We start from the raw sequence: 18,373 nt of genomic DNA, 5'->3' as shown, positions 1-18,373 counted from the left end.
ATAATGCAAGGGTACATGCTGGCTATTTTTCAGTTATAGTTGTCATTGTTGTTTGGCAGGCCCAGGCTGGATTCGAACCCTCTAGCTCTGGTGTATGTAGCTGGCACCTTAGCTGGTTGAGCTATAGGTGCCAAGCCGTAAAGCCATAACATTTCAAATGATGCCTCTTGTCCTTTAGACAAGTTGAACTATTCAAAAGATTTGAATTTTCTTTGTTAAGAAAACAAACTAATACATATTTAAAAGATTTATTTAATAATTGGTAAATTTAAACTGGAGTATTAAACAAAGACAACTATTATCAACATTTTAGTAACTTAAAATAATCCCTCCCATACAGCATAAGATGCCATATCCTAATCTTTATTTTTATAAAATAGGAAAAGAGAAATCTAGCTTGATCATTGACCCTTTACACATACAAGAGTGGGACAGGTAATGCATGTATCAACAATTCAAGTGAATATTGAAAGAAAATGTCCAAATTGAAGGAAGACTGATGAAGGAACTGTTTGAAGGATTTTAATCTTTCTAAATCAGTATGTTAGATAAGCATATTTATGGATAAAAGTAAGGACTTATATTTTTGATATCAAAAAGTTGGCAATCACTTATAGAGCCAGAACAGATGTTGAAAACTTAAGCATCTGAGAAGTTATACAGGGCAAAAGCCACAAGATGTCAATAGACAATTAGGTCAAAAATTTAGGCAAATAGGAATTCTGTAAGGCCCTAATTAATGTTGATGAATGGTCACTAAATATTTTATTATAAGCCAGTGGACTAGTTACTATAATCAACGTAAGAAGGAATGTCAACAATAATTCAAAGCTGAGTTAATTATAAAATATTTAAAAATTCTCATATTTATTAAAAAAAGTATCAAAATCCAGAGTGTATCTCAACTACAGGTTGGTAGTAAGTGATAAAAAGTTTAAAAATACTACCTTTCTATGTAAAAATACCTTTTTATAAAAAATGTTTTAAGGCCATGCACAAAGGTTCATTCCTGCAATCCAAGCACACTGGGAGAATAAAGTGGGTGGATCACTTGACCTCAAAAATTTGAGACCAGCCTGAGCAAGAGCAAGATCCCATCTCCAATAAAACATAAAAATTAGCCTGGCATTGTGGAAGTGCCTGTAGACCCAGCTACTTGGGAGGCTGAGACAGAAGGATTTCTTGAGCATAGTTTAAGTTTGCTGTGAGCTATGATGTCTGGGGCAACAGAGTGAGACTGTCTATAAAAGAAAAAGAAATATTTTAAGTATACATATAAATCAACATGTCCATAAATTTCACTGACGATTGTGAGTAAAAATTAAATACATAAAGCTTGAAAATTGAAAAACCTAAATGAGGTGGTGAAAAGTGGAGCCTAAGTGATGACAGGCAGTACTAAGTATTTTATTCATATTATCATGTATAATCCAATAATGATGCATTACATTGCTACTATTTCATAATATTTTTATAAATAGATCTAACTATAATATAATTAAGTCCTAAAACATCTGGGCAAATTATGAGTTGACTTATGAAATAAAATCACAAATACACACACACATATTACACACACACAAAAAAAATATTGCTTGAAGCATCTATTGTCAGCTTATAGAATATTTCCAGCTGGTAAGAAATGGTAGTCTGATATTATCTAAATTTATTAATTAATGCTACCTTTACTACTTGTTTCAGTGGCACATTAAGCAACTCTTATATAATAGACCTCTCCAGTTTTATTGTAAAGCTGGGAACTGTTACACCTTTGCAAAACACACAAAATAGAACATTTATTGCTATTATGCCAAATAAATGGAGTGAAACAAAAAAGAGGACTTTAAATGAACTGTATTTTATAGCTAAAGCACATAGAAGATTAAATAAAAAACCAACTTGGAATTCATTCAGCCATTTTACTCATCCATTTGTGTGTATAAGAGAGCACAACCCATTCGCAATAGAAGATGCCCTTGTGCTCCACTATTTTGGAAGAGTTATGAAAAAGTGAAATCAAAAGTAAAGAAAATTGACATGGTATATAATCTGTAAATTATACAATTTAAAATACAAAGAGGAAAAAGAAAAAAACTATTATATTTAAACTACATTGTCAATAAAATAAAACCAAGAGGTTTAAATTTCATAGAAGACCAACATGGTGGCTCACACCAGTAATCCTAGCACTCTGGGAAGCCAAGGCCGATGGGTGACTTGAGCTCAGGAGTTCGAGACTTGTCTGAGCAAGAGGGTGACCCTGTCTCTACCAAAAATAGAAAAACTAGCTAGAAGAAAGTAGTGCTGCAAGCCTGTAATTCCAGATACTCAGAGGCTGAGGCGGATCTCTTGAGCCCAGGAGTCTGAGGTTGCTTTGAGCTATGATATCTCAGCACTCTAGTCTAGAGAAACAGAGTGAGACACTGTCCCAAACAACAAATTAATTAATTAATTAATTTGGATACTTTCTATTTAAGTTTATATCATACTAGCAAATAATATATTTTTAAATATCCTATTTAAAACTCCAATCTCAGAATTTCAGTTTTCAAACTTTTAGAAATGTTGCTGTGTAAAGTCTGAATTTATTTTTTTATACTTTGTAAATATTTTCTCTTCCATTTACTTAATTTAACTCTCATATTTTTTCATTATTATTACTACTTTAAAAGGTATACATTCCCATAAAATAAATGTGATGACCTGTATAAATGTTCAATTTATAATAATCAAAAGGAGTCAATACTGTCACAAATGATTACAGAAAATCAATTGTCATCTGTACTTAAAATCAATTTACCTTGCAAAGAGTTACGATGATAAGTTATTGATCTCGCCTTACAATTTTATAACAACTATCAGACAGTTTTCTGGGACAATAGCATTATCTATACATGAAGCCAAGAGCGGTGCTCTTTTAATATCTCAGTTGCTTATTCTCAAATTCTTTTCTTTCCTAACCATAAACTAGATGCAGAAATTTGCTAGCTTTAAGGCAGCAAACAATATTGTCTCTTTCAGCGCTGTTAAGTTTTGTTCTCTTTTTAAAGTAAATTTAATCTCTCCCTTTCCACTGAGCTGCTAGTCTTCAAAATGCACAAGAATTTAAAAAGAAAGATAGAAAGAAAGGAATATAGCTAATTCCATTTCCTACACTAGAAGTAGCAGAAAATTCCTGGTATGGTTTTCTTTTCTCACTGCTAATAGATTTTGGGGGGGAGTAATTCATTTCAAATGTTTCAGTTCTTCCATTTTCTAATTTCTTTTTTCTTTTTCTACCAATAAAAATGACCTATGAAATCCATCGCCCTCTCTTCTGTGGAATTTGTAATTACTTTGATTTAAAGTATATTATATTTGGGTCATTCTCTACTTATAATTACGTTACTAATTCATTCAATGTTTAATATTATTTTCCCCAACCCAATTCCTGGCATGTTAATCGGTAAAACTTGTTGACCAACTTCATTCTTATCAGTATCTGTACATCCTGTATGAGTGGTAAACTGGTTAAATATTTCCTTTTATTTCTCTCTCACATATTCCATTCTTTTGGTCTAGTATTACATTTACAATGAGTAATATACTCCTGATATTATTTCTGAAATCATTTATTGGTAGTTCATCTAAAAAGGGATAAGTATTATGTACTCATGCTGTAGAATCTAGAATTTAATCAAAAGCTGTGGAGATATACTTTATTTCCATGTGACTGGTGGCATGCCAGGTGAAAATTTTAAAAATAATTTGGTGTTCGGTCTCCCAAAGATCTACTCGATATAGTTTTATTTTACCACTGCCCACATGCTCTATATGAACCCAGCTCTATCCTAACAATATTAGCCATTTTTGGATAAAGTCATGCCTAGTTTCCAAAAAATCCCAATTCTTAAAGTATTCAAGGGTTGAAGATCAGAAGTACCATAATAAAAAGGAGGAAATTTTAATGACAACTTTTTCAAAGAAATATACTCATGAATAATATTGCTTGATGTTGTATAAAGAATATTCCATCCAGGACTAACTGGCCTATCTTGACTCCTTCTGTTCTATCCAAATTATCTGAATAAATTGTTCCTCTGCTTAATATTTCTCCAAAAAAAAGATTTACCAATCACATTTCCAGATACACTAAACTGCCAGTATATGCGTATTCTATTATATTAACCAGGATCTCTAATTCCTAAATTTGTGTTGCCTACTTCAGATCAATTGATCAATAAAAATAAATAAGCAACAGTGAGACCCCGACTCCTGAAAAAAATGGAAAAACCCAGCCGGGCGCCGCGGCGAGCGCCTGTAATCCCAGCGGCTTCCGGAGGCTGAGGCAGCGGGGTGCCCGCAGCCCGAGTCTGAGGTTGTGGTGAGCTACCACGCCCACTGCACTCTGCTCAGGGGCATAGGGTGGGACCCTGTCTCAACAAAAAAAAAAAAAATAAATAAATAAATAAGCAAACAGGTCTATAAATTGGGGGCATTTGAGATTTGAAATGATGATCTTGTCTCCAGCACATGTTTACTTTTCTTTTCTTTTCTTTTTTTTTTTTTTTTTGAGACAGTCTCACAGTGTTACCCCTGGTAGAGTACTGCAGCATCACAATTCACAGCAACCTCAAACTTACTTGCCCCAACCTCCCAAGAAGCTGGGACTACAGGTGCCCACTGTTGTTGCAGTTTTCATTGTTGCTTAGGTGGCCGGGGCCGGGTTCAAACCCGCCACCCTTGGAGTATGTGGCTGGCACCCTACCTACTGAATTATGGGCACTGCCCACATATGTTTTCTAAAAGAATTTTCTAACATGAATTGAGAAGCATTAGCCTCAGTGTGTAGTATAAAAGGGAGGATATAGAAAGAAAAAAATCAAGAAAATTGACTTTTTCTTTATGTAGGTTGTTACAAAATAGACTATTTTAGAGTTCCCCACCCTAAAATGAATGGCTTGAGTGAGATGTTGTCAGAATTGCATAACACATATACAATTCTTTACGATGGCTCAAAAAAAAGCCCACAACATGGCCCTCTGCACATATTTAGAGAAACAAAGAAAAATAGAGAAATTAATAGAGAAAATAAAAACAAAATGTTGCAAAATGAAAATCACATACAAATCATGTAAAGAATATATTGGAACGTCTTGTACCACTCTTGCAACTTATGTGTAAGTTTGGAAAAAATATAAAAACAAAATGTATTGAAAAAAATTTAAAACATTGAAGGAAAAGATTGAGCAAGATGGAGAATATCCCAAGAGGAGCTTGCAGAAATAAATAGAAATACAATCATCTAGGGCTTTGGGAGCCATACCTCATTAAACTTCAACTCGAATGAGGTTTTTGTTTGTTGTTTTTGCTGTTCATTTTGTTACACTTTTGTTCTTTCCTAATAAAAGCTATCAGTTGAGTTATGTCTATTCTGTTTCCCAATGGGGAGCATGTTTATTTATTTACATGTGTCCAATTTATAGCTTTCCAATTGCTCTTAGGATTTACATTGTCTAGTTACAAAGCTTCTTCCTGTTGTGTATGATGATGTAAGATTATGTATTCAAAAGTGTGGCGTAGAAGATTGGAGAACTCTCTCATCTTAAATGCATCCTCTCTGTTTGATTTTCTGCTCTAGGTTATGTGAGAAAAATTGAGAAGCAAAGAAAATTCCTTGTTTTCAGTTTTTTTGTGAGTTGTTTTTTCTATTTGTTTTTAGAATCAATGTTTTTGAATGAGACCAGCAGTATAGCCATGGTAATGAATAAGCTGACCTCTTTATTACCTCTGGGTACGAATTTATCTTTTTTTTTTTTTTTTTTTTTAAACCATTGGGGCTAAGAATTTAATTTTAGGTCGTATTTTTCTTGTCTTTGTTAAAGACAGGCCAACATTTTCCTCATTGTTATATGTAATAATATTTATCATTTTGAACTATAAAGTACTGATTTAGAAAAAAATAACAAGAGTGGGGTTCTATTCACATAGTAGCTTAAAAAAATAAAAGTTGATCTATCTGCCACCATATAAAGTAATAGCAGCTCAACCATCTTTTATGGCTGAATGAAATTTGTTATTATATGTATAAATATAACTATGAATAAGCAATTTACACAATATATATTATTATGGATATGACATAGAAATATTTAACAACTAGAAAAATATATCAATATTATGATTTGATTTTTATTATGAACCTACATATGTAGACCATTGATTTTTTTTAATTTTGCCCTAGAATACATCATTCAAATAAAATGTCACATTAAACCCAACATAAAATAGATGAAGTCTACTACGATCTGGTAAAGCTTTTGTGACAGTCCTAGCATCTAACTTCTTCAGGCCTTTCCATAACCTACGGAGACTCTTTAAATCACCTTGGATCTCTGAAGAGCAAATTTAAAAACCATTCTAAATAATACTTAATGTTTTCTGTATCTCTCATTTTCTTCCTAGGGAAATGTTAAAAATAATTAGGGCTTATTAAATTAAATAATTATGATGGGATATTATGAAGTATTTAATATAAACCTTTCTGAAAAATCAATGTTATTGATATATTTTTGAAAAAATGGAATATAAATGTGTTTATAATGTGATACCAATTTTATAAAAGACAAGACAGCAATATTAAATATATTTAAGCAGAGAAAAATTTAAGCAGTGTATGTCTCTACATTGTGGAATTTTGGAGTGAATTTTACTTTGAAAATGTGTATGTTTATTCAATTCTCTATAATAATAACATCAACCTAATTTTTTCTAACATTATTAGAAAAAATTAAATTTAAATCACTCTTAAAGAATACTGTAAAACTTTTGCTTTAATTTAATTTAAATTGTCTTTCTCCCAAATGTTTTCCTAATAAAATATAGTTATTCTACTTAAGCCTAAATAAAATTAGTGTTCTATAAAAACACTGCTGTTATTACATAAATAATTTGAGGAATACCACATAGTATCCTCTACTTTTAAAGATTTATAATTACATTAGAATTTTATATTTATTTATTTAGTTAGTTATTTTGAGAAAGAGTCTTATTTTGCTGACCTCAGTTGAGTGCCAGGGTGTCATAGCTCATAGCATCCTCAAACTCTAGGGCTGAAGTGATCCACTTACCTCAGCCTCCTTAGTAGCTGAGATAGGGTCTTGCTGTTGCTCAGGCTGGTCTCCAACTCCTGAGCTCAAGCAGTCCACCTGTGCCAGCCTCCCAGCATGCTAGGATTACAGGCAAGAGCCACTGTGCCCAGCCTTACATTAGAATTTTAAATGCTGAAAAAAGCATTTGATAAAATTTAGCATCCTTTTATAATTAGAACTCTTAAGAATATGGGCGGCGCCTGTGGCTCAGTCGGTAAGGCACCGGCCCCATATACCGAGGGTGGCGGGTTCAAACCCGGCCCCGGCCAAACTGCAACCAAAAAATAGCCGGGCGTTGTGGCGGGTGCCTGTAGTCCCAGCTACTCGGGAGGCTGAGGCAAGAGAATCGCTTAAGCCTGGGCGTTGGAGGTTGCTGTGAGCTGAGGCCACAGCACTCTACCGAGGGCCATAAAGTGAGACTCCGTCTCTACAAAAAAAAAAAAAAAAGAATATAAGGATAGGTGGCACATTTTTAAAACTGATTAAGCCATCTATGACAAACCCATAGCTAATATTGTACTGAATGGACTAAAACTGAAAGTTTTTCCACTTAGAACTGGAACCCAGACAAGGTTGTCGTCTATTGCCACTACTATTCAACATAGTGCTAGAAGTTCTAGGCAATACAATCAGGCAAGACAAGGAAATAAAGGACATCCAAATGGGCAGAGGAGGTCAAACTCTTGCTTTTTGCTGATGATATGATCTTATACTTAAAGAACCCTAGAGATTCAACCCAAAGACTCTTGGAAGTCATCAAAAAATACATTAATGTCTCAGGACACAAAATCAATGTCCACAAATCAGTAGCCTTTGTATAAGTAGTCTTTGTATATGCCAATAACAGCCAAGATGAGAAGCTAATCAAGGACAGAATTCCCTTCATAGTAGCTTCAAAAACAGTAAATATGTAGGGCTATACCTAACAAAAGTGAAGGACCTCTATAAATAAAATTATGAAACACTAAGAAAAGAAATAGCAGAAGATATTAACAAATAAAACATACCATGCTCATGGCTGAGAATAATCAACATTGTAAAAATGTCTATACTACCCAAAGCAATCCATAGATTCAATGCAATCCCCATCAAAATACCACCATCATAATTTCAAGATTTGGGAAAACTAATTCTTCATTTTGTATGAAACAGAAAAAAAAACCCATATAGCCAAGGCAATTGTTAGTAATAAAAACAAAGCTGGCTAGGCTGTCCTACAAGGCCATAGTGATCAAAACAGTTTGGTATTAGAAAATATAGACATAGTCTATTATAAAATATAGACATTGACATTTGGAACTAAATAGAAAAGCAGAGATGAAATCAGTCTCTTATAGCCATCTGATCTTTGATAAACTGAAAAAAAAAAAAAGCTTATAGTGAGGAAAAGAATTTCTATTCAATAAATGGTGTTGGATCGACTGGATAGTAACATGTTAAAGATTGAAATCGGACCCACACCTTATCCCACTTACAAAGATTCATTCAAGACGGATAAAAGATTTAAATTTGCATGAAACAATAATAATCCTCAAAGAAAGTGTGGGGGAAATGCTTGAAGATATTGGCCTGGGGAAAGATTTTATAAAGAAGACTTCTGTGGCAATTGTAACAACAAAAATAAACAAGTGGGACTTAATTAAACTGAATAGCTTCTGTATAGCTAAGGAGACAACAAAGGAAATAGACAACCTTTAGAATGGGAAAACATATTTGCATATTATGAATTGGACAAAATCTTGATAACTAGAATCTACGGAGAGGTCAAATTAATCAACAAAAAAAGAGCCAACAATCCCATGTATCACTGGGCAAGAGACATGAACAGAACCTTCTCTAAAGAAGAAAGACAAATGGCTAACAAACATTTCTTTAAAATGCCCATCATCCTTGGCCAGGCGTGGTGGCTCACGCATGTGGTCCCAGTGCTGTGGGAGGCCGAGGTGGGTGGATTGCCTGAGCTCAGAGGTTTGAGACCAGTACGAGCAGCAGTAAGCCAGAGTAAGACCCCGTCTCTACTAACATCAAAAACAGCCAGACATTGTGGTGGGCATCTGTAATCCCAGCTACTTGGGAGGCAAGGGGACAGAGCATCGCCAGAGGAAGAACATTTAAAAAAAGAAGAAAGAAAACGAACAACAACAACAACAAAAAGAGTACTTCAAACAAAGAAGAATGAACAAGCAAGCTGAAATTAAAAATATAAATTTTTTTTTTAAATTTTCATCCTTAATCATCAGAGAAATGTAAATCAAAACCACCCTGAGATATCACTTAACCCCAGTGAAAATGGCCCACATCACAAAGACTCAAAGCTGCAGATGCTGTGATGGATGTGGAGAGAAGGGAACGTTTTTATACTGCTGGTGGGACTGCAAACTAATGCAACCTGTTTGGAAGGAAGTATGGAGAACCCTGAAAGAACTCAAACTAGTCCTCCCATTTCATCCTGCAATCCCATTACTGAGCATCTACCCAGAGGGGAAAAAATCATTTTATCATAAGGATATTTGCACTAGATTGTTTATCACAACTCAATTTACAATCACCAAAACATGGAAACAAACTAAATGCCCACCAACCCAGAAATGGATTAACAAGCTGTGGGATATACATACCATGGAATACTATTCAGCCATTAAAAGAGATGGAGATTTTACATCTTTGTATTAACCTGGATGAAGGTGGAATGCATTCTTCTTAGTAAAGCATCACAAGAACGGAGAAGGAAGACTACAATGTACTCAATTCTAATATGAAGGCAAGGTCATATATATGTGACCTATATATGGAGAGGAGGGGAATGAGGGATTGGAGAGAGGGGAGGAGAGAAGGGAATGGGGGGGTCATAGTGTATGGCACACCTCTTTGTGTCAGGACACAATTATGAGAGGGACTTTACCTAACAAGTGCAATCAGTATAACCTAATTCTTTGTACCCTCAATGAATCCCAAACAATAAAAAATAAAATAAAATAAGAAAATATGTAGTGGCTCAGTGAGTAGGGCGCTGGCCCCATATGCCGAGGGTGGCGGGTTCAGGCCCAGCCCCGGCCAAACTGCAACAACAAAAAAAGAGCTGGGCGTTGTGGCGGGCGCCTGTAGTCCCAGCTACTCGGGAGGCTGAGGCAAGAGAATCAACCTCCAACTCCTGGGGCGTAAGCCCAGGAGTTGGAGGTTGCTGTGAGCTGTGTGAGGCCACGGCACTCTACCGAGAGCCATAAAGTGAGACTCTGTCTCTACAAAAAAATAAAAAAATAAAAAAAATAAGAAAATATGTAATAAATTCAATATAAATTAAAAGTATATTAAATTCAAGAACTATACTTCTCACTAGCATGAGAATTTTAACATTTTCTAATTGTTTTATAGAAACAATAATAAGAGTATAGATACACGCAATTATCAAATAATCCACACATATATATTCTGCAATACATAGATTTGTCTCTAGGGGCTTGATGCAGTGGCTCACGCCTGTAATCCTAGCATTTTGGGAAGCCAAGGTGGGTGGATTTCCTGAGGTCACAGGTTCGAGACTAGCCTGAGCAAGAGTGAGACCTCGTCTTTAAAAATAGCCAGGCACTGTGGCAAGTGCCTATAGTTCCAGCCACTTGGGAGTCTGAGGCAAGAGAATAACTTGAGCCCAAGAGTTTGAGGTTGCTGAGAGCTAGGATGCCAGAGCACTCTACCGAGGGCGAAAGTGAGACTCTGTCTCAAAAAACAAACATACAAACAAAATCCAAAGATTTTCCTCTTAGCTGCAACTTAGCATTACAATGTAGTGGCTCAAAATATCCTTTCACCATTGATCTAAAAAGTAAATATTTGCATAAAAAGCAATTCTAGAGGTCAGTGTATAATGTAAAATAAAATGTGGGAAAAGAAGAATTTTAAATGCTGAAAGAAAATAAAGCTAATTTTTAACCTGGAATAAGAACTAGAAAAATAATTTTTTTAATCTAGGATTCACAGTCTGTCAACTCAAGCCACATGCTAATCCCCTGGAGCTAGTACTCTAAAAAAATATATATATATTCTGAGTCTTAGATATTTAATTCAGGGCCCTTTGAAAGATTTATAATATATTGCACATCATTAAATGTTATTTTAAAAATATTAAATTTGTCAGTCTTCAAAAATTATCAAATTTGTACTCTGTCATTCTATTTTAAGAATTGGAATAATTATGTCTTTTATGATGATAAGCAAGAAATGGGAGTGAGAAAGTGAACAAGAAAGAAAGCAAACTACATATTAAAAAATTTAAAATAATTAGGGGGAAGGCTTAGTGTGTATTTCATATGTGCTTGATTCAAACATAAAAGTTTTGTTTCATTTATTTTATTCCCTGTATTTCTTTCTTCACAAGTTTATTCAGGTTTCAGAAGGAACATTCAATAGAGTAAAATGGTCACAGTTTTTCTTTCTTCTTTACATGATAATTTTTATCAGTGCTTGACTATTTAGATACCATGATGTCCTATCAAAATTTTGCTTGCAGTAGCTATCTCTTTAAAAAAAAGAAAAGACAATTTGACACATCTTCATCACACTGGTTAACATAGCCTTCCTGGCATTTTCTTAGTTATTGTGTTAAGGCATTTACATTCTATATTTACTAAAAAACCAGTGTATGGTGCCCCATGATCTCATTAATGTACACAGCTATGATTTAATAAAAATAAATAAATAAATAAAGGAAAAGAAAAGAAATGAAAGAAAGAAGGAAAGGAAGGAAGGAAGGAAGGAAGGAAGGAAGGAAGGAAGGAAGGAAGGAAATCTCAACATACTTATGAAAGATTTTTCATGGCCCATACTTCCCTGGAAATTTTCCATTTATTAACTTTTTTTAAAAGTGAATAGTATTAACTCAATAATGCCTTTACTTCTTAAAGAAATCATTTTGAAAAAAAATACATACAAGATGTATGAACTAAATTTATAAACAAAATAACAAGTTATAAATTGTTCTTTTGAATAGTAGTTGAATGAGGTTGTATGTGACTTTCCCAACCTCATCTTCCTCCATGGTGAATAATCGTCCTTCTCTGAACAGCATGTACTCTCTTACACACATAATAAATTCACTTTCCTTGCCTGATAAACTTCAAGTTTCCCTTAAATAGCTCACTCCACTATCGCCTATTCCATAAAACATCATTCAGTACTATTAGACAGAATTAATGGATTTCTGCACTATGTTCTCAGAACACAAAGCAGGAATAACCAGTGGCAAAACCTAAAAGAAATTAATCTTTTTAAAACAGCTCTTTAAGGAGTAGCACTTAATATTACCCACTGGATCCTAATATATTTTTCAAATGTGGCCACAGAAATATTTTCAGTTGTATGATCTTCCAAAAAATATGCCATAATCTGCCCTGTTTTCTCTCTTTGAATCTGGAAAGAACTTTGTGTCTTAAGGAATATGTAGAAACGGAGTTTTCTTACCTCCTAGTCTGGGTCACAGAAAGTGATATGGCTTTCTTCCTTCTCTCTCTCTCATTCTTTCTCTTTTCTTCTAGGACATTTGCCACTGAAAACTACCCCCTACCCCATGCTGTATGAAATCCCAAATTAGCTCTCCCCAAAAGAGCACCCAAACAGTGGAATGGGGCCGCCAGCCAAGAGCCAGCACCAACCACTGGTGAACCAGTTGTCATATTATTCCAGCTTCCAGATTTCATCTTTTCCATCTGTGTCTCTTCTTAATAAGGGATTATCAGAAATTCTTGATTTGTTGTAGCAAAGGAAAATTCCTTTCTTTTGTTTATATTCAGATTTTTTCTATATTTTGTTTCTTCTTTTTTATCCATTACCTAATTTTTTTTTGCCATTTTCTGAGATATCCCTCCCTTGTATAAAACTCATATTCTTAGTATTTATTAATAAACAAACTCAAAATTCACCTCAAAAGTAGTTTCAATCAATCAAATTCTAAGCAGTTTGACTGCCCTAAAACATGTTCTATGAAATAGCTGGCCACATACCGTCACTGAGCTTTAAAGTGGATTTTCTTCTTATCTACGTGACCCTGCAGCTTTCTGATCTTGGTTCTGTGTCTGGGGTCAGGATACTCTGTCCTACCAATGCTGTGATGATGGCAGGGATTAATTTTCATTCTGTACAACCATAAAAGGACCTTCCTGTGTTATAAACTGATGACTGACTATTCCAATTGGATGGTACCTGAATGCCATGACACTATCTGTGTGGCATCGTAAATGGCCCTCCTGTCTAAGGGAGCTCTACAGTGTTCTCTTTCATTCTTGGTCACCTCTGCAATAGAGAGTGACCAATAAACCAAAAAAAAAAATATATATATATATATATTATCCATATGGCTAATATCTGAGTTTCATAAAAGCAGGAAAATTTGCTCCATCTTAGTTGTTACATTGCTAAGGATAATTCTCATGTAGCGATGAAGCTCTAAAAATATATATATGTATATTTTGTTTGGAAATTTAAACATTAATATTGAACAATAATATCATTCTTTCGATTCTTCCCCTCAATTATTCAATCTTCAGTTGTTCCTTAACCTTTTCAACCCCTATTTCTAACTCTGTCCCTTTCTCTCGGTGTATCAAACCCTGTCCTATTCTTATTTTTCTTATTCTCCTAAGTAAGCTGTTCTTCTTATAGATCACTTCGGCTAAGCCTCTGCCTATACTCTCAACTGCAGTATGTATAACTACAGCCAGAGTAACCATACTATGTGGTATTTTTTAACCTCTTCCTCAGGGCAGCTATACTTGATTAGAGAGAGATTTCACAATGGATTTTTAGCCCCAGAAATTTCCAGTTTCTAACTCCATTGTCCTTTAGACCTACCAGACAAGTGTTCTGTTCTGTTCTGTTCTGTTACTTTAAATTTGATTACTTAAGTAATGTAATTACTTTTGAATACTTTACCCCATTGCTTTCCAAAGCTATTTCCAAACTTTTTCATTTACTCAATTCCTTTCACTTCCTGTCTTTCCCCTCATTCTGAATCCCCTAATTTACTGAGAAGATTGACTCTGTAAATAATACAATAATTCCTCCATACCCATGTAGAAACATACTGCTTTGTAACCCATCCTTCCATCCATTCTTTTTCATGTCTAATAGATGAAATGTGACTCCCTCCCTATTCTTGTGTTCTGAATAAAACCAACCTTCTCTGTCAGCCACTCCGAAGATCTGACAAATTATTCCTAGTCTTTCATTCATCACCATTTCAGTTATGACCGCCTCTTCATATCCACATTTAAACCCCAAATTTCCTTCACATTTTGGGGTGGGGTAAACAGATAATTTCTTATTTTGTACCTTACTGTAGGTATCAGCCTCTATGTCTACATCCTTACAGATACCTACCTCTTTACTTGAGGTTTTTTCATCCACATTTCTAATGAATTCCTACAATACCTTCCTTCCTTCCTTCCAAAACAAAGTCTCACTCAGTTGCCCTAGGTCTAGTGCCCTGGCATCTTCATAGCTCACAGCAACCTCAATGTCTTGGGCTCAAACAATCCTCTTGCCTCAGCCTCCAGAGTAGTTAGGACTACAGGCATGGACCACAATGCTGGCTCGTTTTTCTATTTTTAGTAGAAATAAGGTCTTGCTCTTCCTTAAGCTGGCCTGGAACTCCTGAACTCAGGTGATCCACCCGACTCAGCCTCCCAGAGTGCTAGGATTACAGGTGTGAGCCACCGTGCCTGCTGCACTTTACTCTTTCTTTCTTTCACTTCCCTATCCAATCACCTTTTCACTGAAATAATCCATTATTTCAGGAAAAAGAAATTGACATGAATTATAATTTTTAATTGTGATTTTTACCTTTTGATCTGTAATCTTGCTTTGATATTTTCACGTAAGTTGATTCCAATTATAACATTCTGGATTTTTCTGTCACTGTTCTAGCCATTTCTAACTTGAATTAATATACATCTTTTTCTCTTCTTACATCCTTAATGATTGTTTTCCTCTGTATAACAACCTATTTTTCCTCTCTTCACTCTGACATTTCCTTGAGTGATATATACATACACTCATACACACACGCACGTATATATACACCAAGCTTTAATTACTATTCTAAATGATGATAAAAATAAATTCCAAATATATATGTATGTTCCAGATCCATCTCAACTCTAGACCCATAGATACAGTTACTTGATAGCTGTCTACACTTGGGTTTCCCTTAAGTATCTTAATTCTTACAGATTTCAAAGTGACCTCATAATTTACATACCCTTAAATTATTTCATGACCCAATATGTTGAATAGTTAAGTATTTAAGAGACCGTCTTCTGGCTTTGCTATTGTTAAGCCATACATAGCTGTGGAAAATTTTACCAGTGAGTCCACATGGGCTGCCCACTTTGGGCTTACCAAAGGCTCTATTTTCCTTCTCCTTTTATCTATCAATAAAATCTATCATGCCTTGCTCATAGCAGTCCATGGATTCATTCTTCAAATCTCTGAGTCTAAGGACACAACTGAGAGATTCCAGCTACACATACACTGAATATTACTATGCAACATCTCTGACATGGTCCAAGGTAATATGTTGTAATCCTAGACATTTATATGACGGTAGTAAAACATATGAGTATTCACAAGAATTGAGATAAATAAATACTTAAATTGCTTCATTCAGGTCAAGTTTTCTATACAAATATAAGTATGGGCTAATTATTTTTTAAGTCATGTTGTATTTTTAGACATTTGGATGTATTGACATCACAGAATGCAGTGAACACAAGTGAAAATGAAGGATCAAGGGCTTCTACACATACTGGAAATGTAGGTATATAATAATCCCCACCCTGCATCCTATATGTTAAGTCAAATTAGAAGTAATTACTTTGAAGGAATTTACTTTAAATTCAAATCAAAGTGAGACAAAGTGAAATGAAAGGAAAGAATGAGTGGTTGGAGTACATTTTTAAAAACTCAGAGCATTTAATTATGTAGTAATATCCTGGTATAGATAAAATAATCAGATATTAAATGTTTCATACACTTTATTCCTAAAATGAAAATTATTCTTGGCATCTGTGACTAGTAGGAAAATTATCTAATCTCAAAACATATATAATTTGAAGATTATGGACTAGAAATAGCAATCTTCATAATAACTATGAAACACTAAATTAATAATAATTACATTATATCATTATTTGGAGTATGTTAGTGCTCAGTAAAAATTAAGTTTTAATGAGTTTGTAATAAATATCAAGAACTTCTATTTCCCAAAGGGAACCTATTAGTTTTGTTAAAATGTATTATTAAAATATTCATAAATAAATATTGCAATAGATTTTTAAATGTGTGTAATGTTCTAAAGTTATAATAACCAACCATTTTAAAAGATTAATTAACATGACTAGCTTAAATAATGCTATCGATTTAGTTTTATATAGAATGTGATTTAAAATGTGAAATTGATTCCTTTATCACAGAGTAGGAAAGGATTTTACTGTTTTTCCTTTTTGTTTTTCAAATGAAATTAATTTTTTTATCTCACCAATTGGTAGTTTAATTGAATGCTAATTTAATTGAAAGATTTTATATGCTCTCTTAAATTTGCTGTCATAAACTACACGTTTTTTTTTTTTTTTAACTTTAAGCATTAGAGATGTATCCCTTTTTGACATTTGATTTCCCTCTGAAATAATCCTGTACTCTGTTTCCATCTCTTAGGATGGAAATTGCTTGGGCAATAGAGGATTGAAAAGAGACCTTGTCTCCTGCCCCTTAGATTGTTATATTTTTCCGATTACTGTGTTCTTTAATTATTACTAGTTTCTCTCCATGGATGTAAATACTAAAATGCTGTATATATTGCTCAATTTATTGGAAATATTCATCCAAAGGCAAAACTTAAAAATCAAAAAATAAAATTTAGTTTGCTTTAAAACAGGATGAACAATTTGATATATTAAATTCCTCTAAAATTAATCTGGTTACAAATTCATTCAGAAGATTCTTTTGAAAACAGCAAGTCCAATGTTAATGTCAAGAAAGAAAGATGCATCATCACCAGAGAAATTATGGATGCTGAAATTTTTTTTTAAATAAATTTATTTCAGGTTAATGCGAGGGTACAAACAACCAGGTCAAAATATTTGATTTTATTAGGTAGAGTCCCTTTTGTGGTTATGTCCCATGTTGACAGAGGTGTGCCAACCCTCTGCACCCCGTGCCCATTAGAACAGTGGTTGGCAAACTACAGCTCATGGCTGTATCTGCTCACTGCTTACTTTGTTTAGCTCATGTATTAATTTTAAATGATAGTAAAAGACTCAGTGGAAGAAATAATATTTGACATGTGGACGTTCCATGAAATTCAAACGTCAGTACCCATGAATGAAGCTCATGTTAACATTGGACTTTCTGCTTTCAAAGAACCATCTGAATGAATTTGCAATCAGATTAATTTTGCAGCCACACACAGTTACATATTTTCTGTTGTAGCTTTCATGCAGAGTTCAGTAGATGCTATGCAGACCTTATGTGCTGTTCTCATCATGATCACATTGTCCTTTTTTTTTTACACACTACAAATTTCAGTGGAACAATAGCAACTCTGCAGTGTTTCAAGTTGAACTCCAATTAAGTTAAATATAATTCCTCAAAAAGAAATACATTATTCACATTAGTTCATATGTATTACCAAGGATAACAGACATGCATTACAAAAATCTATACCCTATTTTATTATTTATTCAATTTCTCTCCTACAGAGAAGTATCCACCTTATATTATGGATGTTGACTCTTTAGCTTATAAAACCTAAAACATTAACTATCTGACGATTAGAGAAAAAATTTTCTGACCCTTTGTCAAGATGAAGTAGACAAAGTAGACAAATTACTTGAACAATGCACACTTCACCAATAAAATATACAGGGCAGTGTCTGTGGCTCAAAGGAGTATGGTGCTGGCCCCATATACCAGAGGTGGTGGGTTCAAACCCGGCCCTGGCCAAAAACTGCAAAAACAAACAAACAAACAAAAAAATAATAAAATAAAATAAAATAGACAAATTAATAAAAATTCTAAGTAGTTTTGTGTATATTAAGTAAATTGAGATTACAATTTAAAAATTTTCCACAAAGAAATATGCAGTCACAGTGACTTCACTGTTAAAAAATTCCATTAAACATTTGAGAAAAAATACTAGCAATACAATATAAACACTCAGAAAATAAAAAAAGATGGCTTATTTTCCAACTCATATT

The sequence above is a fragment of the Nycticebus coucang genome, chromosome 5 (assembly GCF_027406575.1).
Source record: "Nycticebus coucang isolate mNycCou1 chromosome 5, mNycCou1.pri, whole genome shotgun sequence".
Taxonomy (NCBI): domain Eukaryota; kingdom Metazoa; phylum Chordata; class Mammalia; order Primates; family Lorisidae; genus Nycticebus; species Nycticebus coucang.
Note: the sequence above shows the minus strand (reverse complement) of the source record.